The 26,554-nt window shown below is 43.3% G+C and overlaps 1 protein-coding gene across 1 annotated transcript in view; it reads right to left on the reverse strand.

The window, feature by feature from the left end:
* The window catches only part of Sumf1 (sulfatase modifying factor 1), an 87,274-nt gene that overhangs the window by 14,028 nt on the left and 46,692 nt on the right, over positions 1–26,554 (reverse strand).

The following is a 26,554-nucleotide window of genomic DNA, read 5'->3' on the forward strand; positions in this document are numbered from 1 at the left end:
TGTTGCTGGCTAATAACTGCTTTGTGCTTTACCCAGGATTCTCTTACAATTTCAGAAACATGTAACTGTCAATGTAATTCAGAAATAGAACACTGTTTTCTTTAAAAATAAAACAAAATGCTTTAGAGACAGTGCCGTTCTGAACAAGGCACTGTGTAAGTATTTTGTATTGATTCTTATACCATCAATAACCCCTTTGGAGGAAGGAAAATGAAGAAAGAAGATTTACACCCAGGCTTTGCTCCAGGTTCAGTGCTCTGAAGCACTCTGCCTTAGTTCTCCTTAGAAACCAGAAAGGCAGGAAGTTGGAGAGAGCTTAATGCTGGCAAGAAGGAACTGCAAAGAGAACAAAGACCCAGACAGAGCAGCCAAAAGGTATGTCTGCTTCTTCCAGAAAGAAGTTCTGATAAAAGGGCAACAGACATGAAATCCTGGCGCTTCAGCTGCCAAGATAAAAGCCTCTCCATCAAGAATGTCCTCCAGAGGTACATAGGAAGTGCCAAGAAACTTCCAGAAGCCAGAGCCGGAGTGCGGGTGGGAACGGTTTGTTTTTCCTTTGTTGTTCAAAAAGACAACTAATCACACAGCCATCTGCTCTGTTTACTGAAAATAAGAGAAGCCCTGCACAATCCTCCTCCTGGCTTTGTTTTCCCATTTCTAGCTAAAACATATTTGTTAAATACTATTGATTAAAAGACAAAAGGTAAAAGGACTATGCTCAACCCACCCTCAAAGAAGGCAGCACACTATCATGCCAGTGTTGTCCAGGTGGAGAGAAGGGCAGGTTTCTTCCAAAGTATTTTATACACAGTCACTCAATCCCATACTCTATATAATTCCTTTGCAAGTTCGGGGTATATCTACTGCCTTAAAACACTTAGATACATTAATACTATTACGATTATAATTGGCAAGCTGAAAATGTAAAAGCTACCAGTGAAAATAAAGGCTCGAACCACAGCTTTCTCTTACATCAGAATTTCTGGGTGAGTTTATCAATGTAGAAAAGGAAGGCACTTGGGGCTGGAGAGACAGCCCAGCTGTTGAAAGCACTGGTTACTCTTCCAGAGGACCCAGGTTCAATTCACAGCACCCACAAGGCAACTCACAGCTATCTGTAACCTCAGTCTCCGGGGACTAGAGGCCTTCTTCTGGCCTCTGTGGGCACTGCATGCACATGGTACACTAACATATGCAAGCAAAAACATCCACACATAAAAGAAGATGGGAAGGGTAAGGCATCAATCAAGAATTCGCTTGAAGCATGTATAATTGCATAGCTGCCCACTATGATGACCACATAGCTTAAGACTGGTTTTTGCTTGAAAAATCCCTGCATTTGCTGCTTTGGGAGGTTCTCCACATTGTGTCAGACCAGAGGTTAATGCCAATTTGGTTCTCAAACAGCTATCATAGTATGTGCTAGAATATAAGATTAATTTTGTTCTGTTAAAATACATGTAAGACGTGGGTCATTCACCAACGGGAAGATGTGAAAACTAAAGTCCCTTCTCTGCTACTCCAATGACCTAAAGTTGCAGCTGAAAAATATGTCACTCTTCCTGGTGGTGCAGCACTAACAAGAACCACTGCAGGCTAAGCCAACTGCACCAGCCAACACATTCCTGAACCTAGACACTGCTCGGCTACTTGCTCTATATGAGACTATTTTTGCTATGCGACAAGATATAGGATTAGGCGCAACTGTTTGAAATGCTTACCGCTTTGCCAATAAGGCTGGGAAATCACTAAGAGGATGCCACATCTAAAATAGTGACCCTAAACACTCAAGCTCAACAGAGCCTTAAAGGCACTAATGATTTGAGTGGATGAGATGACTCAGGAGTTCTGGGGTTTGTCACAAAATTTTTATGATCTAATTTCAATCCATAAGACTTATATGAAGGAAGGAGAGAACTGACTCATGCAAGTTGACGTCTGACTTCCTGATACATACTGGGACACAGATGTGTCCACACATATACACACAAACAAAAGAAATAAGTGGGTTAGTGATGGAGACACCACTCATTTTGGGTGCAGTACATAGAGAAATCAACCTCAGACTGACCAATAAACTCTCTCCTGGAGAGTTTACTGCACAGTAACAGGTGCTTATCAAGTCTGCATTTAGTGCAGAACCCTAAATGCTACAATACTGACAAGTTGGTAAGATGCACACAACAGTGGAATGATGGTTATAGGAGTAACCAACTGCTTCCCGGTTGGATATGACCACAACTCCACAGGAAGAATTTTATACCTGGTCAAAAGTCTATTGCTGTGAAGACCATAGGCCTTAAGGGAAGCCTAAGGATTTTGTTTTGCTAAGTGGCCACACTGTCACACTGCTTTTCTAAATATTTATGTTTACACATATGGATTTATATTGCTCTCATCTTTGGTCAGAGAAGATTCTTATAAGACTCATAACTGGACAGTAAGCAACCCTAATGAAACTCACTGGGACAGATAGATGTGGACACACACACACACACACACAGGGTGGCAGACGACTAGTTATGGAGAGGATGTGGATCAGAATGATTCGAATCAGGATAAAATGGCAATGAGGTAAAAATTATAACTCTGTATGTGTATGAAAATATTATAATGAAAACTACTATTGTGTATAATTGATACATCCTAATAAAAACAATTTAAAACAAAGTACAAATACTTTTAAAAAATAAATGAGATAGCTGCTCCTCCCCGCCAGCCAGCTTCTGTAGCGCAACGGCTTTCGCTTTACTTCATGAGACCATGGGGGCTCTCCAGAGTGGTGGCCAGGATGGCCCCGAGCCCGCGAAAACCCAGCCTCCAGCACCTCAGGGTCCGCAGCAAACTCAGCCAGAATCTGGCCCGTGGGGGCCACTGGACGATGTGCGCTTTCTAATCGCCTGCACGTCCTGGTACTGACCCGGCTACCCCTGGCCCTCGTGCCCTCCTGGGCCTGACCTAGCTTTTATCTCCTCACCCTGTGATTTCCTGTCTCACTCCCTCTGGGCAGAGAGAGATTCAAGATAGATCATGGAGACTAAAAGGCCCACAGGGCCACTTCAGGGGATTGCACCACAACTTCAGACTTGTTCCCTTCCTCGACGGCCCCCAACCAGCTCAAGCCCCCTTTATCTCTGACCATGGGCAGCCTTCCTGAAGCAGAAGAGCTAGGACCAGATGAGGCCTCCTAGAAGGATCATGACGCTGTTGAATTCTGGTTTCTCCCTCACTAGAACTGAGCTGCTGCAGGTGTCCCAGGCCATGGCCGCATGTGCTGGTCTCCAGAGAACCTTACCACTGTGACCCTCCCACACTCCTGAGGTTCCTGGGGGCGGGGGTAGGGACATTGATTGCTAGTTAGAAGATGAATGAGGCAACCCCAGAACTACATTCCCAAGCCTCCCTTTTTCTCCCGAAGCTTCTTTAGGGCACACATATGTCCTGGTCTTTGTTCCTACACCCCAGGGAAAAGACACTGTATTTCTGTTTTATTTAGAAATGATTTAAAAAAACATTGTACACAGGCTGATCAGTGTAAAATGTAACCAACACTGAAATGCTGTGATGTCACCCAGGCTGAGGGGAAACTGAGCTCTGGGGGGCGGGGCACGGGAGGGGCTCCAGTACTTTGCCTCTCTGACTGCTCTTACCTGGGCTGATGGACAGACAGATGACCACACGCAGAAGAATCCAAGATTGGAAGCTTCTAGTTGAGTCCTCTCTGGGCCCGGCCCTGCGCCCCTCACATCTGCAGCCTGGGCTGCCTGCCTCCACCTCCTGCTCTTTCTCAGCTGGCCTTGGAAAGCCAGTAGCCAACAGGGAGCCTACAGGGCCTAGAGCTTTGAAGAAGTGAGAGCACCAAGCTGAGGAGAGGGACCAGGAAACTAGGGGAGGGAGGCCCAGAAGAGAGGACTAGAAGAGACATTTATCTCAGGCCCTGGAAGGGCCCACGCATGGGGACACAGACCCAGCCAGGGCCCCTGGATGGCAGGTGCAGATAAGACCTCCTTGTGCTTCATCTGAGGGTAAGATGAGAATTACCCTCAGCCTCTCAGAGCCTACAGGAGTTCCATGTGAGTGGACAGGTGTGAGATAATAAAGTGCTTTGCAAAGTATAAAACACACACACAAAAAAATAAATATATGAATGAGCCTCTCAGAAAAAGATCTGCCATGGCACTGAAGATGTCACGTGCATGTGTGAGCACTTCAGTGGTACTCAGATGCTGGCCAACAGCCCCAAAGCAATTGGCAGAGTGTGGGCAGGACAGGAAAGATCAGGCAGTTTACAACCGCTACAGACTTATCTTTCCAACTATAATGGAAATCAGAGCCTGAGAGAAGTTAGCTGCAAGTTGTTTGAAATCAGAAAATGCCTTTGATATCAGCCACACCATATCATGAGCTTTTTTGCCTCTAAGAAACTCAAAGGAGGGATCATGAAACTATTCACAATTTCAAAGGCTCTTTTAAACGGGCTCACAGATCTCTCTGTGAAATATCTGCTCAGCAACCCAGACAGATGCCTGGAAGCCCCGTGTTCTTCCTACTCACCAATACCACACCTCATCAGCCTCCTAAGAAGATCTCTCTGCCTAACATATTTGCTCCCAGCCGTTCATTAAACTCAAGGTTCACCTCATATGTTATCTCAGGGTGAAAAACATGGGCTCAATCAACTTGGGTCCAAATCCTGCTCCTGACATTGAATAAGCCTTTGGGATAGTTATGCAACCCCTCTATGCTCCCAGGTTCCTCCTTTAAAATGCAGAAATAATAACCATCCCAGCTTCTCTGGACAGATGTACAGACTGAAGGAGATAATGTGTAGGATGCACTAAACAAATGACAGGAGATCTGTGTCATGCTGATGTTACTACTTCATATTAATTTATAACTAACTCAGATTTCCCAAAGGTGCTCATGAACTTAATAGCCCTGGTAGTGAATAACTTCACATTCAAACCCACAGAGACCACTTGATCTAGTTTGTCTAATGCTCAATTCCCAAGTGGAGTTGTCCAAGTCCCAAAAAAATTCATGGTATATGCACGGAGCCATATTGGATTTGGGCCTAGCCGCTTTTTGACTGCATGGTTCAAAGTGACTCTGGGCTGTTTGGCCACAGAGACTCACCCCGAAGATGACTGCCATAAATCTTAAGATTGTTGGATAAAGCCTCTCCCATGAATTTACGGCACAGGAGTATAACATTCAAGGGATGCCTCAGCTCCCTTCAGCAGATACCTTCCCTCAGCAGATACCAGTTATCTCCTCAGTCAACACCCAGTGTCTCCACCACCTGACCTCATCGCCTGACTTCTTTGCCTCCAGCTATCACTGCCTATACCCTCATCTCCCCCTCCTTCATATTTCACAAAGGTCACTCCCCCTACCTGAAAGCCTTAAAAGCTGCAATGTTCATCCCAATAAACGAGACCTTGACAACAGAACTTTTGCTTGGTCTCCTTCTTCTCTTCACCCCCATTTTGGCCCACAGGTAGAAAGCCTCTTTGGGACCCTGAATAACTGGGTCCCCGCTGGCGGGGCCAAGTGGCGCCCGAACACAGGGACCCCGAAGCAAGGCCGACTACAGGACGATGGAGATAAGAGAGCTGCAGCGGGAATCAAGGACTCTTCAGGCCGCATCGCTCGTGCGTCGCTGGAGAGGGAGGTAAGGACCGGTCGAATAATTGTCGTCTAATTGCCATGGGGAAGGTATGGATTTAGGAGGCTTGTTTCATAGGAGAGATCAAGCGCTCACTCAGGGAGAGAGGATTAAGAGTTAAGAAAAAGGATTTAATCAAGTTTTTTTGTTTTATTGATGAAAGGTGTCCCTGGTTAATTTTAAGCAGTGTGGGGCTAGCTTAAGTAAAACTTGTAATAAAAAAGGGACAAGGTAATGGTAAAGTGTTTTTGCATATGCGTTCTTTTAGAGTTATATTTTAGTCTTTGGACCCTGACTAGAGATAGTTTACACCCTAGACATGAGAGAGAATGGGTTTGGGAAAAACAGTCCTCCCGGACTCTCCGCAGATACTTTGGAGAAAGAGAAAAACCTTTTCAGAGCTCTCTTAGGAACAGAGGGAAAGCAGGAAACGTCCTGCCTCTCTGCTGGCTCCTATTGGAGAAATGCTTATTTCTAGTTCTGGGTTCCATAGGTAGGATATGTGGGTCCCTATCGTGGGACACCATCTAGTTTTTTCCCTCTATGTCTATTGTGTGTCCTTGGTGCACCAAGCTATCCATGTCTGTCAGTTTATGTCTGTGGTCTTTGTTTCTCGTTGTTTAAATGTTTTATGTTTCGTGTTCAAAAGAAAAAAATGATAAAAACTTTATCTGCCAGTCGTTCACACCTTGACTTGGTTTTAACTCGTTTCAAGAAGGGAACAATGCATAAAAAACAGTTTCAATTGGCTTTTGGAGCCTACATCTGTAGCTAGAAGCCTAAGTCTGCTGGACAAGCTCCCCAGGGGCTGGCTAAATGTTTATACTAGCTGATCCTAAAGACACCAGGAGCTTTCACAGCTTAAAAGGTGTAACATTGGTAACAGAAAGTTGGCTTAAAACTGTAATTTGGATATGAGCCAACCTAGGGAAACAGGTCCAAATTGAGGTAATATTTTTATGGAATTCTTATTCTAAAAACCAGGCTTCTAAAAGATTTTAGGGCAATGTCTCTTTTTTGAGGTATTGGAGACCGCACCATCGTGCGTTCGTATGTAGGAATTGGCAGTCATAGCCAAAGTTGTGGTTTGCCCTAAAGTTACTGTATTTTGATGCTAATTCCACTGCCCCAAGAACAGCTGCCTAGTCACATACTCAGAATTCAGGTGACTTTCCAAAGTTGTGGCTGTGCTCTGGTGTTACAAAGAGATCTTAAAGATTGTGATTAAAGATTGTCAGTGTTACATTGACTAACTCAAACTTATTTATAATTAAGAAAAAAATCAAACAGGTAGAGATTGTTACAGGATTTAAAAAGGATTGATGAGGTTTTAGAACTTGTGAGAGCATTACAGCTTGTTTGCTTATCCAACTGCCATTTCAAGATAGATTTAGAGGATTATTTTTATACAATTTGTTTACGTCCTGGCGATTGTGAGTTTTCATTTCGTGAGCTTGCTTATAATTTTAGAGAGCCCATAAAGTGATATCATTAAAATTTTTACTAAAGAATGGCTAATAGCCTTATATTATGTAATTTTGTCGCTTCTTCAATGTAAGAAGTTAGAACTTTAAATCTTTAAGTGTATATAGAAATTTTTACTACAAACTTTTGCTCTCTAAATGAGCTTTAATATTTGGGGAGTAGCTGTTAGACTACTCCAGAAAAGAGTATTTAAAACTAATTTTAAGCTACTAAGGATATGTTAGTTGGCTAAGTACCTCACCTTACCAGAGGACTTAGGTCTTTGTTTGTTATCCTCATTGGAGATAAAGCTTCAGTTGTGTTAATACAAAATTGTAGGCTAGAGTCATGGAAGTATTTTAAAAAGCCAAACAACAGTTAATTAGTTATTACAAAATACTGATATTTGGCCTATTACATATACAAATTTTTCAGGCAAAATTGATAATTTTACTCTTTACATGTTTTTGTATTTCCTGTATATTTGTGCATACAACCCATAGGAAATGCGCTTACTGTATTTATAGGTGGTTCATCTAATGAAAAGGCTACATGTATGATTGGATCACTTGTTTATTCTCTTGAGTTTCTGCTGCTTCAGCACAGATTATTAAATTCCTGGCTTTAGTCACTGTTTTTATAATGTTAAAAAAAAAACAAGCTTTCAATTCATATACTGATAGCCAATGTGCTGCTTGTGGTTTACGATTGATTTCAATTACTTAATGCTTTATTAGAGACAAGTTTTCTACATGAAATCAGTGAGTGATTTCAGTGTAAATTGTCTGACAACTCACTGTCCTTTCAGTGCTCTGGCTCAGACAACTAAACAAAACCATAGACCCAGCTCTTTGAAAATGGTAATGGAGTTGATAACACACCCTCTTGAAAAGAGGAAGACTCCATTTGCTTACTTTCAACTCCCAGCCTCACCCTACCGGCTCAGGGATTTCTAGTGCGACTAAATCTGGACAATATTTATAGGATTTGGCATCTCTAATTAATGCTTATGTTTAGGTAAATAAAGCTGGTGAGGGGCTGGAGAGATGGCTCAGTGGTTAAGAGCACTAAGTACTGTTCCTTTATAGGCCATTTAAGAACTCAAACTGGATTGCCTAGACCCCTTAACAAGGGAGGACAATGATACCAGACAGATTATAGGCCTTACATAGGAACAATTAGTCAAAAAATCTCATTCTTTATATATCCAAAATAGTAATGCTGGAGACAATAATTTGGTATAAAAGTAAATTTATAAATACAAGTGCTCAGTGTCCTCAATTTAATCCTTAAGGACTTATCTTAATAAATAATATTTTAACAATATTTTAATAAATAAAAAGGGGAGTTATCCCTGTATGCTAAAATATGCTCCTTTTATTTCAATTTTAAAATTTGGATGCCAAGGAACACTCTGAGTTTATGGCACCCTACAGCTAGGCATACTTCTGCCTAGGTGAAATAGAAAGATCCACATATTGGCATGATCCTGTTCAGATATTTTATATGGGGAAGAGGGAATCTTTGTGTTTTTTCTACAGGATGCTACAGGAGTGTGCCAGCTGCCCAAGTGGCTGGTGAGACTTGCTGATCCTGGGATCATGAAGATTCAGCTCTCCTGGTTCGGGTCCCTGGAGTCATTCCTGTGTCCTTGGAGGAATATGGAGGATTCCCACTCATCTTTTGTCATCACAGAAATTCTGGCGTTGCTGCAGTCATTGTGTCCTGTCCCACCACAGCCTGCGCTCCAACCCTCTGTACACTGTTGCTTGGTGGAAGCTGCTGTGGACTGGGGAACTCTGCCCTGTTTTGCAGATCTCAGACATGGTCCCATTGCCTGCTGGTTGTTCCAGAGAAGAATGACCGATCCTGAACTGTCCTGGGAAAGACCTTGGCATTTTCGCTGCTATTGTAGCAGCCATTACTGCTGCAGCCATTGTGTCTGCAGTGTCTGGAGCTACCCTCCCCCAATCTATTGTTAAGCAAGCACAGTGGGTGAACTTTCTGGAGTAGTTGCTAACAATTGGGAATTCTAAATTTTATTACAGGAGAGGCTTGACTAGGCCCTTGGTGGTATGGCCATAACAGCTGAGGAGAACCAGATGAGGTGCCTACAACTTATCGGGAGAGGCTCAATTTCCACAATCTCTTATATTAATGCCATCTGGCCCTTGCTCTTTCGCCCCTGGGCTCAAGTGAGAGGAATGAGAAGATGACCTGATGTAGCTATCCTCAGGGACGGGCAACTTCCTCTGACCCTTGACCAATCTAAGACAGGAACCTTGGGGGTGACAAGGTGATCCTATGACAGATAAGGCTGGGGTTTGAGAGGTCGATCCTAAGACAGAGGTGGCTACACCCCGTTTAAACGTGCGGGCCGGTCAAATGCTCCTCTGCCCAGTTTCTCCCCCAATAACACACACGTATAGCCCAGAACGGTATGTTACAGCATAAGTTCATTCCTAGCCATTGGGGTGCAGTCCTAACTGCAAGAGTGGCTTGCCATGGCCGAGCTGGGCACTCTGTGAGGCATGTCTGATCTCTCTCAGACCACTACTTCCACCTAATGGTTTTTTTTTTTTTTAAAGAAAAATGGGGGAGATGCACGGAGCCATATTGGATTTGGGCCTAGCCGCTTTTTGACTGCATGGTTCAAAGTGACTCTGGGCTGTTTGGCCACAGAGACTCACCCCGAAGATGACTGCCATAAATCTTAAGATTGTTGGATAAAGCCTCTCCCATGAATTTACGGCACAGGAGTATAACATTCAAGGGATGCCTCAGCTCCCTTCAGCAGATACCTTCCCTCAGCAGATACCAGTTATCTCCTCAGTCAACACCCAAGTGTCTCCACCACCTGACCTCATCGCCTGACTTCTTTGCCTCCAGCTATCACTGCCTATACCCTCATCTCCCCCTCCTTCATATTTCACAAAGGTCACTCCCCCTACCTGAAAGCCTTAAAAGCTGCAATGTTCATCCCAATAAACGAGACCTTGACAACAGAACTTTTGCTTGGTCTCCTTCTTCTCTTCACCCCCATTTTGGCCCACAGGTAGAAAGCCTCTTCGGGACCCTGAATAACTGGGTCCCCGCTGGCGGGGACAGGTATATTAATAACCCTTAGAGACTAAAGACAGACTGTTTTATACTATAATAAAATTGCATAGCTAAAGTACCATCACACAGTATAGTCAGTCTGATCCAATCATGGCATCAGACTTGGTTGAACTGATCTTTTCATCACTAAAACCAACACAGAAACCTGTGGGTCAAAGATAGCAGAGTTAATGGCACTTTGATATACAGTGAAAAAAAATTCAAAAATATTCGCCTTTATTCTAAGGTCTATCTACTAGCCTAATTCAAATCATATCTCAAATACCAAAGACAAAAACTGAAATTCATAATCTTCTATTGGAAAAGGGAAGCTATTCTTTACTTTTAAAAATATTTAAAGAGCAATTTTTTGACTATCTCAAAATATCTCCCAATGCAGGGAGATAATCTGAGTTCTTCCCTCTCTTTCATCCCTACATCCAAGTAGTCCAATTAATTAGCTTTACCTCCAAAGGAGAGTTCTAATGGATGTCAGCTCATCATCTCCATGGCAACATCTCTGATTCAAACCACCATCATTTGTCAGCAGAACCAACTACAATAGCCTCCTAACAGGTCTTTCTAGCTTTTAAAATTGTACCCGGTGGGAGCCCAATAACATTTATAGAATAGATAAAAGGTTGGCATTATGAAAAAAAGCAAGATAAAATGGAATGTGTAATATACAATTCCATTTACCTAAAACTGAAAATCATCCAGATAATCTGTGCTTTCTAGAAAGAGGATCACAAATGAGAGACAGAGTAGGTTACAAGGTGGCACAAGGTGACTCGTACAGTCACTATTATTTCATGGACGATTACCAAACTGGATTAAAATGAACACTTCAAATGTATGCAGTTTATTGCATATCAATATCAATTATACCAAGATAATGCTGGGGAGTACTTGCTTATTTGCTTGTTTTGAGTCTGGGTCTTACCAGAGTAGACCTGGCTGGCCTGGAACTCCCTATCTAACCAGGAGGCCTCAAATTCATAGAGATCCACCTGCCTCTGCATTCCAAGTACTGGGAGGTCTGCATACCCAGCCACAGTTGGGGTTTTTGAGCAAAAAACAAAAACATATAATGATAAAGTCAGAGTAAGCTGTAAGTCAGTAAGAATACTAAGTCATTTTCAGTAAAATACAAAATCTGAAGCATTACTGCAGGGGTCTCTTTGAACACATGGCCAGCAGATCTCTGTGCCTCCTACACATCCCTGGGGACAAGAAGGAACAAACATGGAGCCAACAAGATCTGCTGGGAGCTGGTGGTAGAGCTGACTGTTGAGGGCACAGGGCTCAGTAACCTATCTGTTTCTACTTTTGCATGTCTGGAATTTTCAATAAATAAAATCATTTTTAAAGTCAAAGAACACAAAAGTTTAAACTAAAATAAATGAAAAGAAAGACTGTGTCTTCTAGGACCCCAAATGCTAGTTAGCAAAGACGTTCTTAGAAGTTTAAATGCAGAGGATTTCAGAGATTAAAGGGAAAGATTTTATTCTGTACAACCTTGAGAAGTGCACTCGGCTGAGTGCTAAGAATTGAGAAAAGATGCCTTTGCCCTGGTCAACTGCGTGCTGGATTCCCTGGCACACATGCCTTCTAGCCAAGCCTTCCAGCTGGCAGATGACGTGGACTCCTACAGGCAAGGTGCCAGCAGCCCAAGATTCAGGGCAACAAAAAAAATCATCCATTGCCTGCATACTAACATAGCAATAGGGGCAGCACAGGTGTGACTAAAACACACGCTCTGCTCACCGCTCCTAAAAGAAGTTTCTTCAGTCACTTCTGCCATCTTCTTTTTTAAGGCAAAGTACCACTGTGGTAAGCCAGGGAGAACTGGAGTGATGGGTACAGATCATCACATCAGCCGCTCCCCCACCTTCTTTAAAGAAAGGCATTCTGCTTTCAAACATCCCATAACGTAGAACAATAAATGAGCGCTGACTGTTGTATGTCACAATTACTGTAAGTACAGTAACCTTTTTTATCCCATTTGATCCCCAGTGATGACTCTGAAAGCAGGAAGTATTACTTTAAGGATAAGGAACTTGGAAGCCTGAGAGCAATGAAATGTGTGGTGTTCTGGGCTCACAGCTATTGAGCCATGCAGGAGTAGAGCCCACACTATCAGAACACCTACCTCACCTCTAAGCAACCAACATCTTATTATAGGTGTCACAGAATCTCTTCCCCATGTACGAAATAAAATGTACCAATAATTCTTTTATGTTCAGTATTGGCATGAAAAAGGATTTTAAGGGTAAGTACATAAGAGCATTACTGAAAATAAAACTCATTGAATTATGTGAAATGTTATTCATCCCTGAGGAAAGAATCAGTGAAAAAGGGTACTCAAGCGGGGCTTGTTGTAAATGCCTTTAATCTCGGCACTTGGAAGGCAGAGGCAGGAGGATCTCTGTGAGGTAGAAGCCAGAATGGTCTATACAGTGAGACTCTCTCTCTCTCTCTCAAAACAACAAAAAAGAAAAAGAAAGGGGTGGGGAGAGGGAGAGAGAAAGGGAAAGAAGGAGGGAGAGAGAGAAAAAGGTACACGATTAGGTTTAATTGTTACATTAAAAGGGGAAAGAGGAAGGTGATGCCACAGGAAGGTCAAAGGTAGAGGGAAGTTCACGTTAGAACTACAGCCTATGAGACACACAACCCAAACAAACAGCTTCCCGGTTCTCAAAGCAAGAACACTGCAGTGGTGAATTACCCTGCTTGGGGAGGGAAGGAGAACAGCCATCTGTTCTACTCTTCGTGCTGTTTGTCCCACTCATGCTAGGTCAAAGAGCAAGGGAATTCTTAAAACCATTCAAGGTGCTCACACCAGGATCAATGGCTCTCCATTGTCTCAAAATGTACAATTTTTGCTTCTGGAATCATGTATAGAGTATGGTATTTAACATACTAATTCTATTCACAGAATCAGCAGCATGTAAGGAAACCTAGAGGCTGATACTTATCGCATACACACTATGTCTAAGTACTGCTTCTATGTCTTACATCTGTGAAATGGCCATTCACTGTAATAAATTCAATTATATCATTATTATAAGGTAACCGCATACTGTATCATTTAAATAAAGAATGTTTAAAAGACAAAGGAAGAACTATTAACAATCATGCCAGCACAGGCCATGTATGAGCACTCAGTCATTTGCCCCATTTTTTTAAATGAAGAATTAAGAGACAAGGTGAGAAGCCTCAAGGTCACAGTCAGGCAGGGAGCCAGGGTTCAAGCCTAGGCTGTCAGGCTCCACTCGGTCACGTGCTCTGTGTGGGCTACCTCATATAGTGTCATATTTCCACCATAAATGATTCAGCTGTTCAGCTGAGGCATATACGCCTTCCTTTACAGATCCTTCTCAGGAAAAGACCTACAACTCATGGAGAATCATGAGTAAACGGTTCTTTTTTTAAAATGACATTGGTTAGCTTTGCCTGTTCCATATTCACATAGGGTTTATTTGGGGGGCGGGAAAGGGGGAGAAGGCTCACTATATCCCAGGCTAGCCTCAAACTTTAATATATGAAAAACTAAAGTAAGTGCAGTTATGGGAATGAATGAATGCACAGGGGCCAGCAGAAGTCACCTGGCTGCCCTATTTCAGGGCAGTGTCTAGAATGGGGACTTAGTCTTAAAAAACTAAGATCTTGATCTGTGGGGTCTCGGCTAATGCCAGGAGCAGCAGTTGATGTAAGAACTCCTGACCTGATGATCACCCACTAGTGTTGGAGAACTAGGGTAGTAAAATTGCAAACGCTTCATGTAAGGAGAAAACACACATACACACTGTGGTTGATGTCTGAAGAGGTATCAGAACCAGGTGTGATGGCACATGTCTGTAATAACAGCATGAAGACTGAAACAGGAGGATTTCAAGTTTGGTGCCAGCCTGAAACGCATAGCAAGTTTGTGGTCACATGAGGATATATAAGACCCCCTCCCTACCAGCAAACAAAAAACGAGGAAAAGGAAAGGAAGAAGTGAAAGAGAGGAGAGAAAGAAGAGGAAAATGGAGAAGAGGCAGTGATGGCAGCTACAAGAGACAGAAGAAAGCGAGACATACTAGCACCTGCCACCTCATTCCACCTGTAGCATAAGGCAGGCCCCGGCCTTCACGGGCTTTGTTCTGTTCAGCACTTCACCAGGAGCACCCACCAGCGTCTGAGACTGAATGTCAACAGCCATTTACTGACTCCATGGCAACCACTCTATATACTTAAATGTCTGTGGAGTAACTATAGGCCAGTGATTTGGGATTTGGCAAACAAGGGGAGTGAAGATCAGAAACAAACAAATAAAAGATGGAAAGGACGACTTTAAAATCTTACTTCTACAAAAGCACAAAGTCACTTTGGTCACAACACACTGCAAAGTAACCAGAGGCATCTGCAGGATGAGCTAGACAGAAGCCAGGGCAGCACAAGGACCCGGACCTGGAATCACAGAGCCCCGACCCTCACTCTTGGACTTCAGGTCCCTCACTTGTTAAGCTCAAGTGCTAAAGAGAGACCCTCGGAGGTCCCTTCTACACGCCCATTCCATGGGAGTGTGTAGTTACAACCTTAGACGGTGCCTTTACCGCCCTGCCTTGTGTCACTGCCTCCAGAGAAACCTTGGATCCATTCTTCCAAAGATGCAAGAAAAGCAACTACATCTTCCTTCAGACTCCTCATTCAAGGCTTCAACTTTGATAGCCTCTCTGCACTCCCACCAAGGAGGAGGGAAGAAAGAGTGCAGCTAGCCTCCAGGAAAATGGTTTAATGTTCCAAACGACCCAGCAGCATATGCATACACACTCTGAAAAATGAGAGGTAATTTTAAAAATTCAGGATACGAAGAATCTAAGTGCTAAAAACCAGTCACCCTTTTTTCAGCCATTGCTGAAGGAAAACAAGTCACATGGATTTCTATACCAAGGAAACTGCTTTTCCATCGTTCTGTAGACAGTGTGTCCTAAAGTGTTAGGTGCTTCCTCAAGCTCAGAAAGCTGGGATGATGCTGTACAACATATCCTGTCTATCTAATCCTAATATACCAAAGTATTTAGAAACGAGTGTCTTTCACTGCAAACAATGCATACATCTATTTTAAAAGATTTATTTTATCTATAGGTACACTATAGCTGTCTTCAGACACACCAGAAGAGGGCATCGGATCCCATTACAGATGGTTGTAAGCTACCGTGTGGTTTCTGGGAATTGAACTCAGGACCTTTGGAAGAGTAGTCAATACTCCTAACAACTGGGCCATCTCCAGCCCATAATGCATACATCTTTTTTTTTTTTCTTTTTTCAGAGCTGGGTCAAGTGCTCTACCACTGAGCTAAATCCCCAACCCAATGCATACATCTTAAAGAAAGGTGACGTCCACTTGAACCCAAACTGGAACATGAAAATCACAGGGCACCAGCTATACTGGCTTAACAATCACTTCTACTTCTCAGAAGAACACCGTGAAGGCCCTGGCCTGCGAGCCAGGTCAAATAGGGTCCTAAGCGTCCCTTGAAACAGAAAAGATAAACAATTCCATTTTCCTAGGGACTCAACTCATCCTCACACAACTTCAGTGTTCGTCATGATACTTCATCAACAACTTAAGGGAAAATATAAAAATTAGCTTACACCGAATGGTGTTTTAACTTCAATATTATTTTCAAAGAACACTTAAAGACTTCCATGATTTTATCTGGACAGTCTGAAGGTGGGTAAGAGCTAAGCACCTAGTGCTGTGAACTGTCGCCCTGGATGAGATGCAGTGTTTACTTCCTGTACTGGGTATGAAGTGGAGGCTGCCCACGGGAAGAAGTGTTATTTATAACTGCATGCTACCAGATGGCACAGCTCTTCTCCACATCTCTAAAATGGTCTAGAAAAAATATTCTTCCATGTATTAGATTTCAGAGTAAGGTGTATGCTTGTAGCTTACAAATATTTCTCTTAAACTTTGATTACATTTAAAACACTAGTTATAATTAGCATTTATGCAGTGCGTACTACACACCAGTTTTGCACTAAACATTTTCTTCATAGTACCATGGAAACCTCTCAACAGGCTAGAAAAAAGACTACTATTCCTGCACCTTTTTCCAATTCCTCTTACTTACTTATTGTTCGTGTGTGCATGTACAGGTGAGCAAGGCAGTGACACAGTGTAGGGTGTTAAAGGCACCGTCTAAGGGCGCAACTACACACTCCCATGGAATGCAAGTGGAGGCAGGAGGGCCACTGAGGACCCTTCTGAGCTTAAATGAGAGACTTCAAGCTCAAGACCGAGAGTGAGGGTCGGGGCTTTGTGTTTCTGGGTCTGGGTCCTCATGGTGCTGCCCTGGCTTCTGCCTAGCTCATCCTGCAGAAATCTCTGGTTACTTTGCTGTGTGTTTAAGACCAAACTGGCTTTGTGCTTTTGCAGAAGTAAGATTTTTAAGAGATTCATTTCCATGACACACATGGACATCAGAGGAAAAACATCAAGCGTCTGTTCTTTCCTTCCACAATATAGAGATCGAACTCAGGCTGTAAGGCTTGATGGCAGCAGCCTGACCTTCTGAGCCATCTCATGAGCCCACACTACTATTCCTTCTCTGGTGGACAAAGAAACTGAATAAGTGCATTAGAAACTCAGTCTATCCAACTAGTGGGTGGCTATGCTAGGACTTACAACAAGATCCAACTTTAAAACTGAATTCTTCCAGCCATCTCGCGAGTAAACAGACGCCCATTCCTAAGTGCTTAGGTGAGCTCACTTGGTTTTCAATCACCTGCACCTTCATGAACTAAAGAGGCTACGTCTACAAATGCCCAAAACTTTACACACAAATGTGACGTGGGGCGATTTCTGATAAACATTGCTAAATACATGAAAATCCTAACATTCCTCAGTATCTGGAGCAGACTGGATCAGGACCTCCTGAGGAACTCAAATCCACATCCATTATGCAAAACGGAACAGTATTGGCATATAACACACACATCCTGCTATGTAGTTGGCCTCATCTCAGGATTACGTATAATTTCTGATCTATCACAGACTTTACCCAAATATCCATCATGCTACATTGTCTGAGAAACAACAGCAGCAAAGAGCTAGGCAGTTTTGGGTACAATTTCTCAGGTTAGTTCATGGAACCCTTGGATGCAGAACTTTTGATACCAGGGGCTGTCTCCATGGACTCACACCAAGTGACGTGTGACGTATGTATACCTGCATTAAAAACGGGTCCACAGAACCACGTCAAAAAAAAAAAAAAAAAAAAAAAAAAAACCACAGTATAACCTGATTAAGGAGAAAAGACAATTTGACTGTTCTATTTTCTCATCAGGCTTTATTTCCAGAGCCTTGAGGGAAAGAACAAATGAGTCACAGTGTGACGGAGGGAAGGCACTCAGAGTAAGCTATGGAAATGCAATGACATACTGCTACCTTATCCTTCATTAACAAGTTAGGTGCCAGAGTCAAAACAACAAACCCAACGGTCTGCCACATCAGTAAGAAGGCCAGGAATCCAATCCGAGAATTCAGAATCTCAGAAGCTGTAGGCATATTTCCCACCTCCCCTTCGCGTTTGCAAGGAGCTGCTGCAGCATACAGCAACCCATGCCTCTTAAATCAGCTTGCATATCCTTAACACTGCCGGCCTAACACACGTAGTGTGTGATACAACATTACTACAAAGGGTTAAGTAGCCCTTTGCATTTTGTATTTGAAATAACACTTAGAAGTCCCCTCAACAAGTCTGGGGACTGAAAAAGTTGGAACTGAGTCCTGACTACAAATGCAGTTCAAAAACCTGGAGAAGTCAGGACGTCGTTCCACTCCATGAATTACCATGAAAAATGGTTCTGGGAACACAGACCTACTTTCACATTGTTAGAAAGATTTTAAGGATATGGTGTATGTGTGTGCGTGTGTATGTGGTCTACGTGTATGTGTGTGTGGAAAGAGAGAGATGGGGAGGGAATGAAGGAGAGATAGATTTATAGACAGACGCACAGGCAGATGACAGACGTATGGATGGATGGGTGGGTGGATGGACAGAGGGATGGAGACAGATAGTGATAGGGCACTTACACACACATGCTTGAGAGAGCACTGTAATTCATGAGAATGAAACCTATATCAAAACAATGCACAGCCACTTTGACTTTGACTCTCAATAAAAGTACTATACGAGCTTACGTGATTTCATTTAACCCAAAATAATGGTAAACTGCTTATATTAAGACATATATTAAGACATATATTAAGATCTTGGGTTACATCTTCAGCAACACACACACCAAGCAAAACTGAGTTTACCACCTACAGCCACATAGAGGGATAGAAGCTGTAAGGTCCAAATGAAGTTCTAATTCCCCAAACTCCGAAAGGTGGTCCAAATATCCAGAAATGGGCTCAACACGGATGTTAGGAGAATTTCCGGTGGTTATATAAAAGCCAGCATTCCTCAGGAACTTGTAAAGTTGGTTCCCCTCTATCTACTGGACTCATTTCCCTTATCACTGGCAGAGGGGCCAAATGGCTCTCTATGGTGCCTATTAACATATTAAAGCAGATGCTGGCTTCCAGGCTCCCTCAGTATCATAAGTGCCTATAGCACATTTCAACATCCAGGCTAGCATCTAGGCTTTCTCACCTCCTCTCCTACTTTAAACTCCCTCCCCATGGCTACTCATACTTATAACCCTGCTATTCATTCTGTCTGTCTATCTTTCTATCTCTCTCTATCTCCCCCTCCTTCCTTCCCTCTCTCCTCTCTCTTCTTCCTTCCTCTCTTTCTCCCTCTTCCCCTCGCTGCTCCCCATCTCTTCTCCTGCTCCTCCCATTATGTTTTCTCTCTTCCACTGTTCTCCCCACTCTCAGAGCCAAGGTCAGGTCTCATGGCCATGATTAGTCTTTTTCTTTCTCCTTCTTTTCTGGACTCTTCCAGAAGCCTCTAGCTGTTCTCTCTCTATCACAATAAAGCCTCCCCTTTAACCATTCCATGGAGCAATCATGTCATCAGTTTTATATAGAGGCCAGCCTGGGGTGCATAAGACCCTATCTCAAACTAACAAACAAAACCCCAAAAAGAATGAACAGCAATCGACAGACTCACATGGAGGCCTGCTTCTAGCTAAAAGAGATGGCTGCTTTCTGCAATAATTCACTTTCTGGTTGATCAGTACTCAAGGGATAATGTCCACAAGTATGAGCTGATCATACATAAGAAATTATAAAGAAAAAAATTGTAGGTCAGAACCTAACATATGCTAACCTCTGTTGACTACTGAGAATAAAAAACCGAGTTCCACCCACAAATGTAGAACAAAAAGCAAGGCTTGATAAAGTGTTGAGAATACCTGACTGTTTAGGGCTCTATCGTAAATGAGACATCTATCCCAACAGCCTCTGCCTCCTACACCAGAGGCTCAAGAAGCATGAGCAAACAGAGGACAGGAAGAGTGTAAGAGTCAGAGAATGGAAGACAGCTGAGAAAGGCTGCCTTTGGATGTGACACACTCATGGACTCACTGCAGATAGAAAATGCCTACACAGGACCAAGTCAACAAGATCATTCAACATCCCAACAGGAAACACTAACTGAACTCACTGGGTTACTGGTGGGAGTGCTCACATGCTGGGATGAGGATTAGGGGTGCCCAAAGGGAATGGGAGAGAGGAGTTTGAAATGAACATGGTCAAGATACACTATTTACATGCGTGAAAATGACCAAGAATAAAGAAGGGGCATTCTATTAAAAAAAATCCATGTATTAGATTTCAGAGTACGGTGTATGCTACAGAGTAATGTGGAATGTTGGGTGACTGACTGAAATACTGAGGAAGAACCAACCACCCACTTAAGTCCCAGATATGAAGAGATAGGAGGCTCACAGAGATGATAAGTCTGGTCCTCTGTACAGTGTTAAGCTGTCACCCCACTCTCCATCCATACCAAGATAAAACAAAGCAGCCTCAAGCAAATGACCCAAGATCTGAGCCCAAATTCCACCCAGAATTCAAAGTACCCTCCTGACAGAGTTGTAGACACAACTAAAGAGGCCAAAAGTCAGACGCTTTGGTCATCTCTGCTGGTCCCTGCGAGCCTATGTACGTTCAGAAAGGGACAAGGAAGGCATAAAACACCTTCAAAAGGAAACTGTACCAGGGTTTGGGGTCTAGCTTCTAGGCTAGGTCTAGGTTTAGGCACCAGTCGGGAAAAATCACTCAAGGCTGTGTGAATGATACAGGTCCATAGTCAGGATTCAGTATCTGTGGGCCAAGGCCTGCAATGCTGATGTTTACCACTAGCTCAGACCAAGTGCTCAACAAACACAGTCAATAACATGATCTGGCCTATTAAACAAAAGGTGTTTCTGAGGAGAAGAACTAGCAAGAAGAAAACGTTCTCACTCAGAAATACTAATTAGCTGTCATTTGCTGAGTGCATTTGCTGAAGGCTGACTGCTGCAGGCTCGGAGCTCAGTGCGCTAGTCTTTCTTTTTAATACGAGAATACGATGCTAACATTTTTGTTCGTTTTCTTTCACAGAGCAGGAAGCAGAATCAAGGATTTCATCCTCTTGACCAAAACTACTCTATCACCCAGTGATACCTGTATGCTGACCTCCATTTAAATCATGTACAAGCTATCTTCCCAACTGCTAGACCGTCAGCTGTACCATCTTCATGGCTGTCCACTCTCCCAGTCAACAGCAACAGTGGCCTACCTTGCCTGTTCCCTGAGACTTGCTACATCCTTAAGGCAATTTACAGGCATCTTAGTCAGGGTTCCCACTGCTGTGATAAAACACTGACCAAGAACAACCTGAGGAACAAAGGGCTGGTTTCACTTAGAACTCTCATAGACCACGGAAGGAAGTCAGGGCACAAACTCAGGAAGAACTGAAGCAGAGGAGCGCTGCTCACTGGCTTGTCCCCATGGCTCACTCAGCCAGCTTTCTTACACACCCAGGATCCCGTGCTCAGGACGGTACCAGCCCTACTGAGCTGGGCCCTACCATATTAATCACCAATTAAAAAGATATCCATCCCATTGATTGGCCTACAGGCCAATCTGGTGCAAGTCCTTTTTTTTTTTCCCCTTTTTTCTTTTTTCAGAGCTGGGGACCGAACCCAGGACCTTGCGCTTGCCTAGCAAGTGCTCTACCACTGAGCTAAATCACCAACCCCCCTATAGGCCAATCTGATGGAGACATTTTCTCAATTGGAGTTTCTCTTTCCAAGAAATTCTAGCTTTTTGTCAAGCTGACAAAACCAACCAGGACAACAAATGAAGGACTAGTAAGCCCAACAAGGGTGAAATGACTCTGGCCACATAGCATTTTAAACACTACAAATGGAGTCACAGCTTCTGACCTCTCTATTCCATTATTTAACCACAGTCGTTACTGTGTACAACAGAATGTGCACATTACTGAGTACAACAAGCACCCACTGGCGGACTCGCTCTTTTCACTCAGCATTGCTAGTCCTATCAACTGTCATACACTATGAAAGACAAGGCTCATGAAAGCCCTTTTACTAAGTAGATGAAAGTAAGGAACATCATTTGTAAGTCACCCTCTAAAGCCCCTAACTAGTTAACTAAAAGAAATCTATGTTCATTTCTAGGTCTCCTATAAGGGGGTAGGGATACAGAGGCAAGTGAGGAGAGAAAGGAAACAAGTGCGCTCACACGCCAGGGACAGTTAAGGTACTGTGTTCAGGGGTGAGGGTAAACGGAAGATGAGGGCTCCAGGCACCAAAGAAACTGTAAACAGTATGTGTGGTGTAGTAGGGGGACCTGTGCTTCTCTTAAATTCTTTAAAAGGCCCTGCCCCACCATTCTTATCTTTGGATCCCACTAATCTGGCAGAGTGATGTGCTGCCATCATCTAAAAGGCCTCTTCTAGAGATGTCATCATAGCTCCCATAGCCAAGAACAAACAGTTCATCCAGGCTCCAACATATACACGGAAATCTGGTCACTGTGGACCTTGATTTGCTTAGCATTCAATGCTTTCCTCCAAAGAACCTTTTGACAGCAAGGCCTATCCCCTGTATCCCTGTGTCAACCCCTCAGCAGGGAAAGCTCCATTACCCAGTGAGAACTGTGGCAACATGGGCTGACTCTCATGCTCCAAAGCTCTCACTTCCGCTCTCTCTGTTCAATGTCCTCTCCACTTATCGTATACCGAAAGCCTGATGGTTCCATTGCATGAGCTGTTTCATATACAAATTTGTTTAAAATATTATTTTAAATCACCTTCAGGCTACTGTGTAAGCTATGTATGGTATGGAAACATTTCATATGCACACTTGGATTCCACCCTTGAGATAGTGCAAAATGTATATGTAAATTTCCCCAGGTCCAAAATTTAAATACTCCGAGTTCCAGGCAACTCAGTGTGCTTCTCTATGTGCTCTGGACTTTCTCCCCTCTGACGCGGTTCAAGAGAAGGTAACTGAGTTTCCCTGAATTGTAAGTTACACCAGATAGAATCAAAGAAAGGGGGATACTGACCCAGAAAAGGGAAGACCATGGGGGCCTTCAGGAACTTGAAAAGCTTTCAGGTGAGGAGAGAGCAGAACAAGAACCAGAGAGTTAATACTCTCAGAAAGGCTTTGGCTGGACAGAGCACCTTCTGTCAGAGGCTTCATAAGGCAGCTTCCTACCCGAGGTGGAGAGCTCCTGCTGGCCGGGAGTTTCCTCAGCTTTCAGGGTTACCAGTGAGTCCTGCATGACGAATTCCCTAACAAGGCAGGCAGGGAGGACACGGTAGCACTAGAACTGGCAGTCAGCCTTTCACTTGTGAATCCACACGCCCCGTAACACGTTTGCAAATGTAGCAAAGGGGCCAGATGCTGGAACTGTGGACATCCGCACTGACCTCTGTGTCTCACAGTTCTCTGTGCTGTGAGAAAAGCTCCACCCAGCAGAAACACAACAGCAGTGGATACCCACAAGCACTTCCTCCAGAAAGAGTTCCAGCTTCTACCAGAACAAAGTTAAAAATCATACTTTTATTTCATTTTTGAGATAATTTAATTACAATATTTCTCTCTTCCTTTTCATCCCTCCAAACCCTCCCATGTGTCCTTCCACACTCAGAAAATTACTTTTTAAAAGTCTTGAGAAGCCAATAACAGTACTGTCACCTTGCTTTGCCCTTGGCCCTCATTAGGCATTTGCTAACTACTAAGAACTCCACACTTTTTCCACTTTGAACTCTCATATCCCAGACTATACTCACGGAAGACACATGAACAATGGTTTTCTAGCAGGTACACATCCCAAAGCAACTTCCTGTTTCTAGTATAGACAGGCGCTAAGTATGTGCTTGATGAATGAACATGCCTATGAAGGCACCATGCAGAGGGACAGACAGACACTCAGCGCATGTGGTTTTGGTCTATGTGCAGTGAGTGGTAGGAGGCCACAGAAGGGTTGATGGAGGAGAGACGATCAAGCATAGCATTTAGGACTTACAGAGTAAAGCCAGTCTGAGCCCTAAGAACCACCAAGCAATAGTGAAGAATTATCTGGGAAGACTCAACAAATCAGCAAAGATACTATCCATGCTGCTCTCAGACCAGAAGACTGGTGTGTGCTCCAATTTACTTAGTGTGCCGTGCACAGATAGATAAGGGTTCAGAGAGAAACCCTTAGAAAAGAGGAGCTTACAGCCTCCCTGATCAATTCCCTCCCCCATCAAAACAGACCAGAGAAAAGGCACACACTTCCTGACTGTCAGGGGTATATAGTCAAAACCCATGCTCAAAGAAACCAAAGCGATGTCTACCTAAGCCTTGGCAGACAGGAAGGGAAGAATGTGTCTGGACTGTCCCAAGCACGGAAGCATGAGCCAGGTCTGTATGTACAGATGACTAAGGACTGCACCAACCAAAGCTAAGAGAGCCTGTTTCAATATAAGTATGTTCCTCCTAGAATCAGAAACACAGCATAAATCACACGATCCCATCAGAGGCCTGTCAGCATGGTACCTAGTAGCCATAGTGACTCAGCAAGCAGAGGAAATCTGAATGTTAAACAATCCCTTACCTAGTTTTAGCTCTACATTTTTTTTTGAACACACTATATATTGTCACAGATGTAAGCAAACGAGAAAAAATATATAATTAAGTTTTTTAACTTGGATATTTTAATGTGGTTAAGATATATCACAGCAAATGGCCACACTTTGGGTTGTCTATAAGAGTGCTCTGCCAGTACCTGCAGAGGACTGACAGATGGACAGATGCAAAAAAAAAAAAAAAAAAAAAAAAACAGTGAACTGAACTGATCCTCATGGCGCTTGGCCAAATATGTCATTTTCTCTTAGAACTCTGTGTATAAAGTATGCCAGGCTGTTTCTACAGACTGCTGCTATACATGACAGCTCAATAAAACAAAAACTAATGATTAACTTTTCCTACCTAGAAGCTACTGAATAAGAAAGATATTTCCTGAATAACCTGGGCATAGCAAAAGCTGACGTTTCCCGAGCCTCCAGAGCAGTTTTAAAGGCTATCTGCTATGAGCTAGTCCTGAAGCCAGCACGAGCACGGGCACTGACACGGTCAGGTTCTGGGTTAAAATGTCTACTCTCCATGAAGATGTCTATTTCTAACTTTGCTTCTGACCACCTGGAATTTGGACAGCGACTGGAGTCTCCCAGGTCTGCCTGCTCTGGCACGGACATTACTGTGGGATTAATGGTTATGCTCCAGGCTCTGTGCCAAGCACTAATGATACACAAGCCATTAGGGAAGAAAGGCAAACAAGTTAGGCCCTCACAGAAAAATAGGAATTGGTCAAGCCAGGTGAGCCTCTACAGCTGCAAGAATTGCAGCGCCAAATCCCAGAAAGAAGACTTCCCAAGGGATCTGCCGATCCAAACGGCAGCGGACGCTGAGCAATTACCAACCTAAGAAACTACCAACACTCCGGCCTAAGAAAAGAAAATTTAGAGTTCAGAGCCCTCCACAGCAAAGCCCTTGTCTCTCAGTTGGTACCTTGAAGAGCCAAGGTGAACTGACAGTGGGCTTGAGAGGGACTAAAGCTCAGCTTCAGTTCCTAACTTGTTAGGCTAATGTGACACAAAGACAAAGGTCTAGGGAAAGTCTAGAGAAAGACTGCACCAGCTAGAATTCAAAAAACCACCTCCATTTTCCACAAGAGATGTCTGGTAGTCAGTCAGAAATAACTATGTTCATATGACAGCAAGCTGTGACCAAACAACAAGCACAAAAGAAAGGCAGATGGTTCTTAGGAGGTGGACACTGCCAAGTGTGGGGCTGAGAGTCAGGTCATGGTTACACTCTTCCCTCTTCAGAGGGCAGGGGCTCGAGTCCCAGCCCTCACACAGTGACTTTCAACAGTCTGCAACTCCACTTGCAAGGTATCTTCCTACCTCCGTGTGCACAACACACACATACTTGGTGCATACGCATACACGCAGGCAAAGTACTCGTACACATAAATAAGAGTAAAAAATATGTTGAATGACTAAAAAATACAGAAAAATAGCACTAAACACTAACCAGAGCAGCTGAAGTATCAAATACTAACACCAAGTGCTGATGAAAACAGCCTTTGTTCTTTTATCCTCTTTCTCAGGTTTAAAAGAGAGAAAAGCAACTACCCAGGTTCCAATTATTGTATTTCTTTCCGTATTTCTCTGGACTTATATAAAATTTCACAGTTAAAAATTTTAAAAGGAACTGAAAATTGTGTCTGAAGAAGAGATCAGCAAAGGCTAAACCATTTTTGGCTTGCAAAGTCATATTTATTTCTTTATCTTGCAGACAGTAAGAAGCCATTCAGAACCAGGTATACTGGGTCAGCCTGGGTTATATCGTGAGCTCTAAGCCAGATTGTGCAATGCAGTAAGACTACATCTCAAAAAGAGAGAAAGGGTGAGGGGGAGGGAGAAGGATGGAGAGAGAGGGAAAAAGAGAGGAGAGAGGGAGAAAGGAAGAGAGAGGAAGAGAGAGAAAGAAAGAGAAAGAGAAGCATGCATGAAACTGAGTGGAAAAGTAGCAGTATTAGATTTAGTCTGCATGAAGACCATTGGAGATGCAAGGCAGCAGATAGAGCGAAGGCAAGGAGTTCATCTGGGAGACTGATGACAGATACTGATGACAGCATGTCTGCTGCATAAAGAGAGATATAAAGATCCCCATGATGGCATCAATGATTGGGGGTTTAGTGCTCAAACTGGATGAACTACAACCCCATCAAATCAGAAAACAAATGAGGCCAGTCACGTGACAAAGACTAGAATAAATGGGACAATTTCACAGAACAAGAGTGACATC

This window comes from Rattus norvegicus, chromosome 4 (assembly GCF_021556685.1).
Source record: "Rattus norvegicus strain SHRSP/BbbUtx chromosome 4, alternate assembly SHRSP_T2T, whole genome shotgun sequence".
Classification (NCBI taxonomy): domain Eukaryota; kingdom Metazoa; phylum Chordata; class Mammalia; order Rodentia; family Muridae; genus Rattus; species Rattus norvegicus.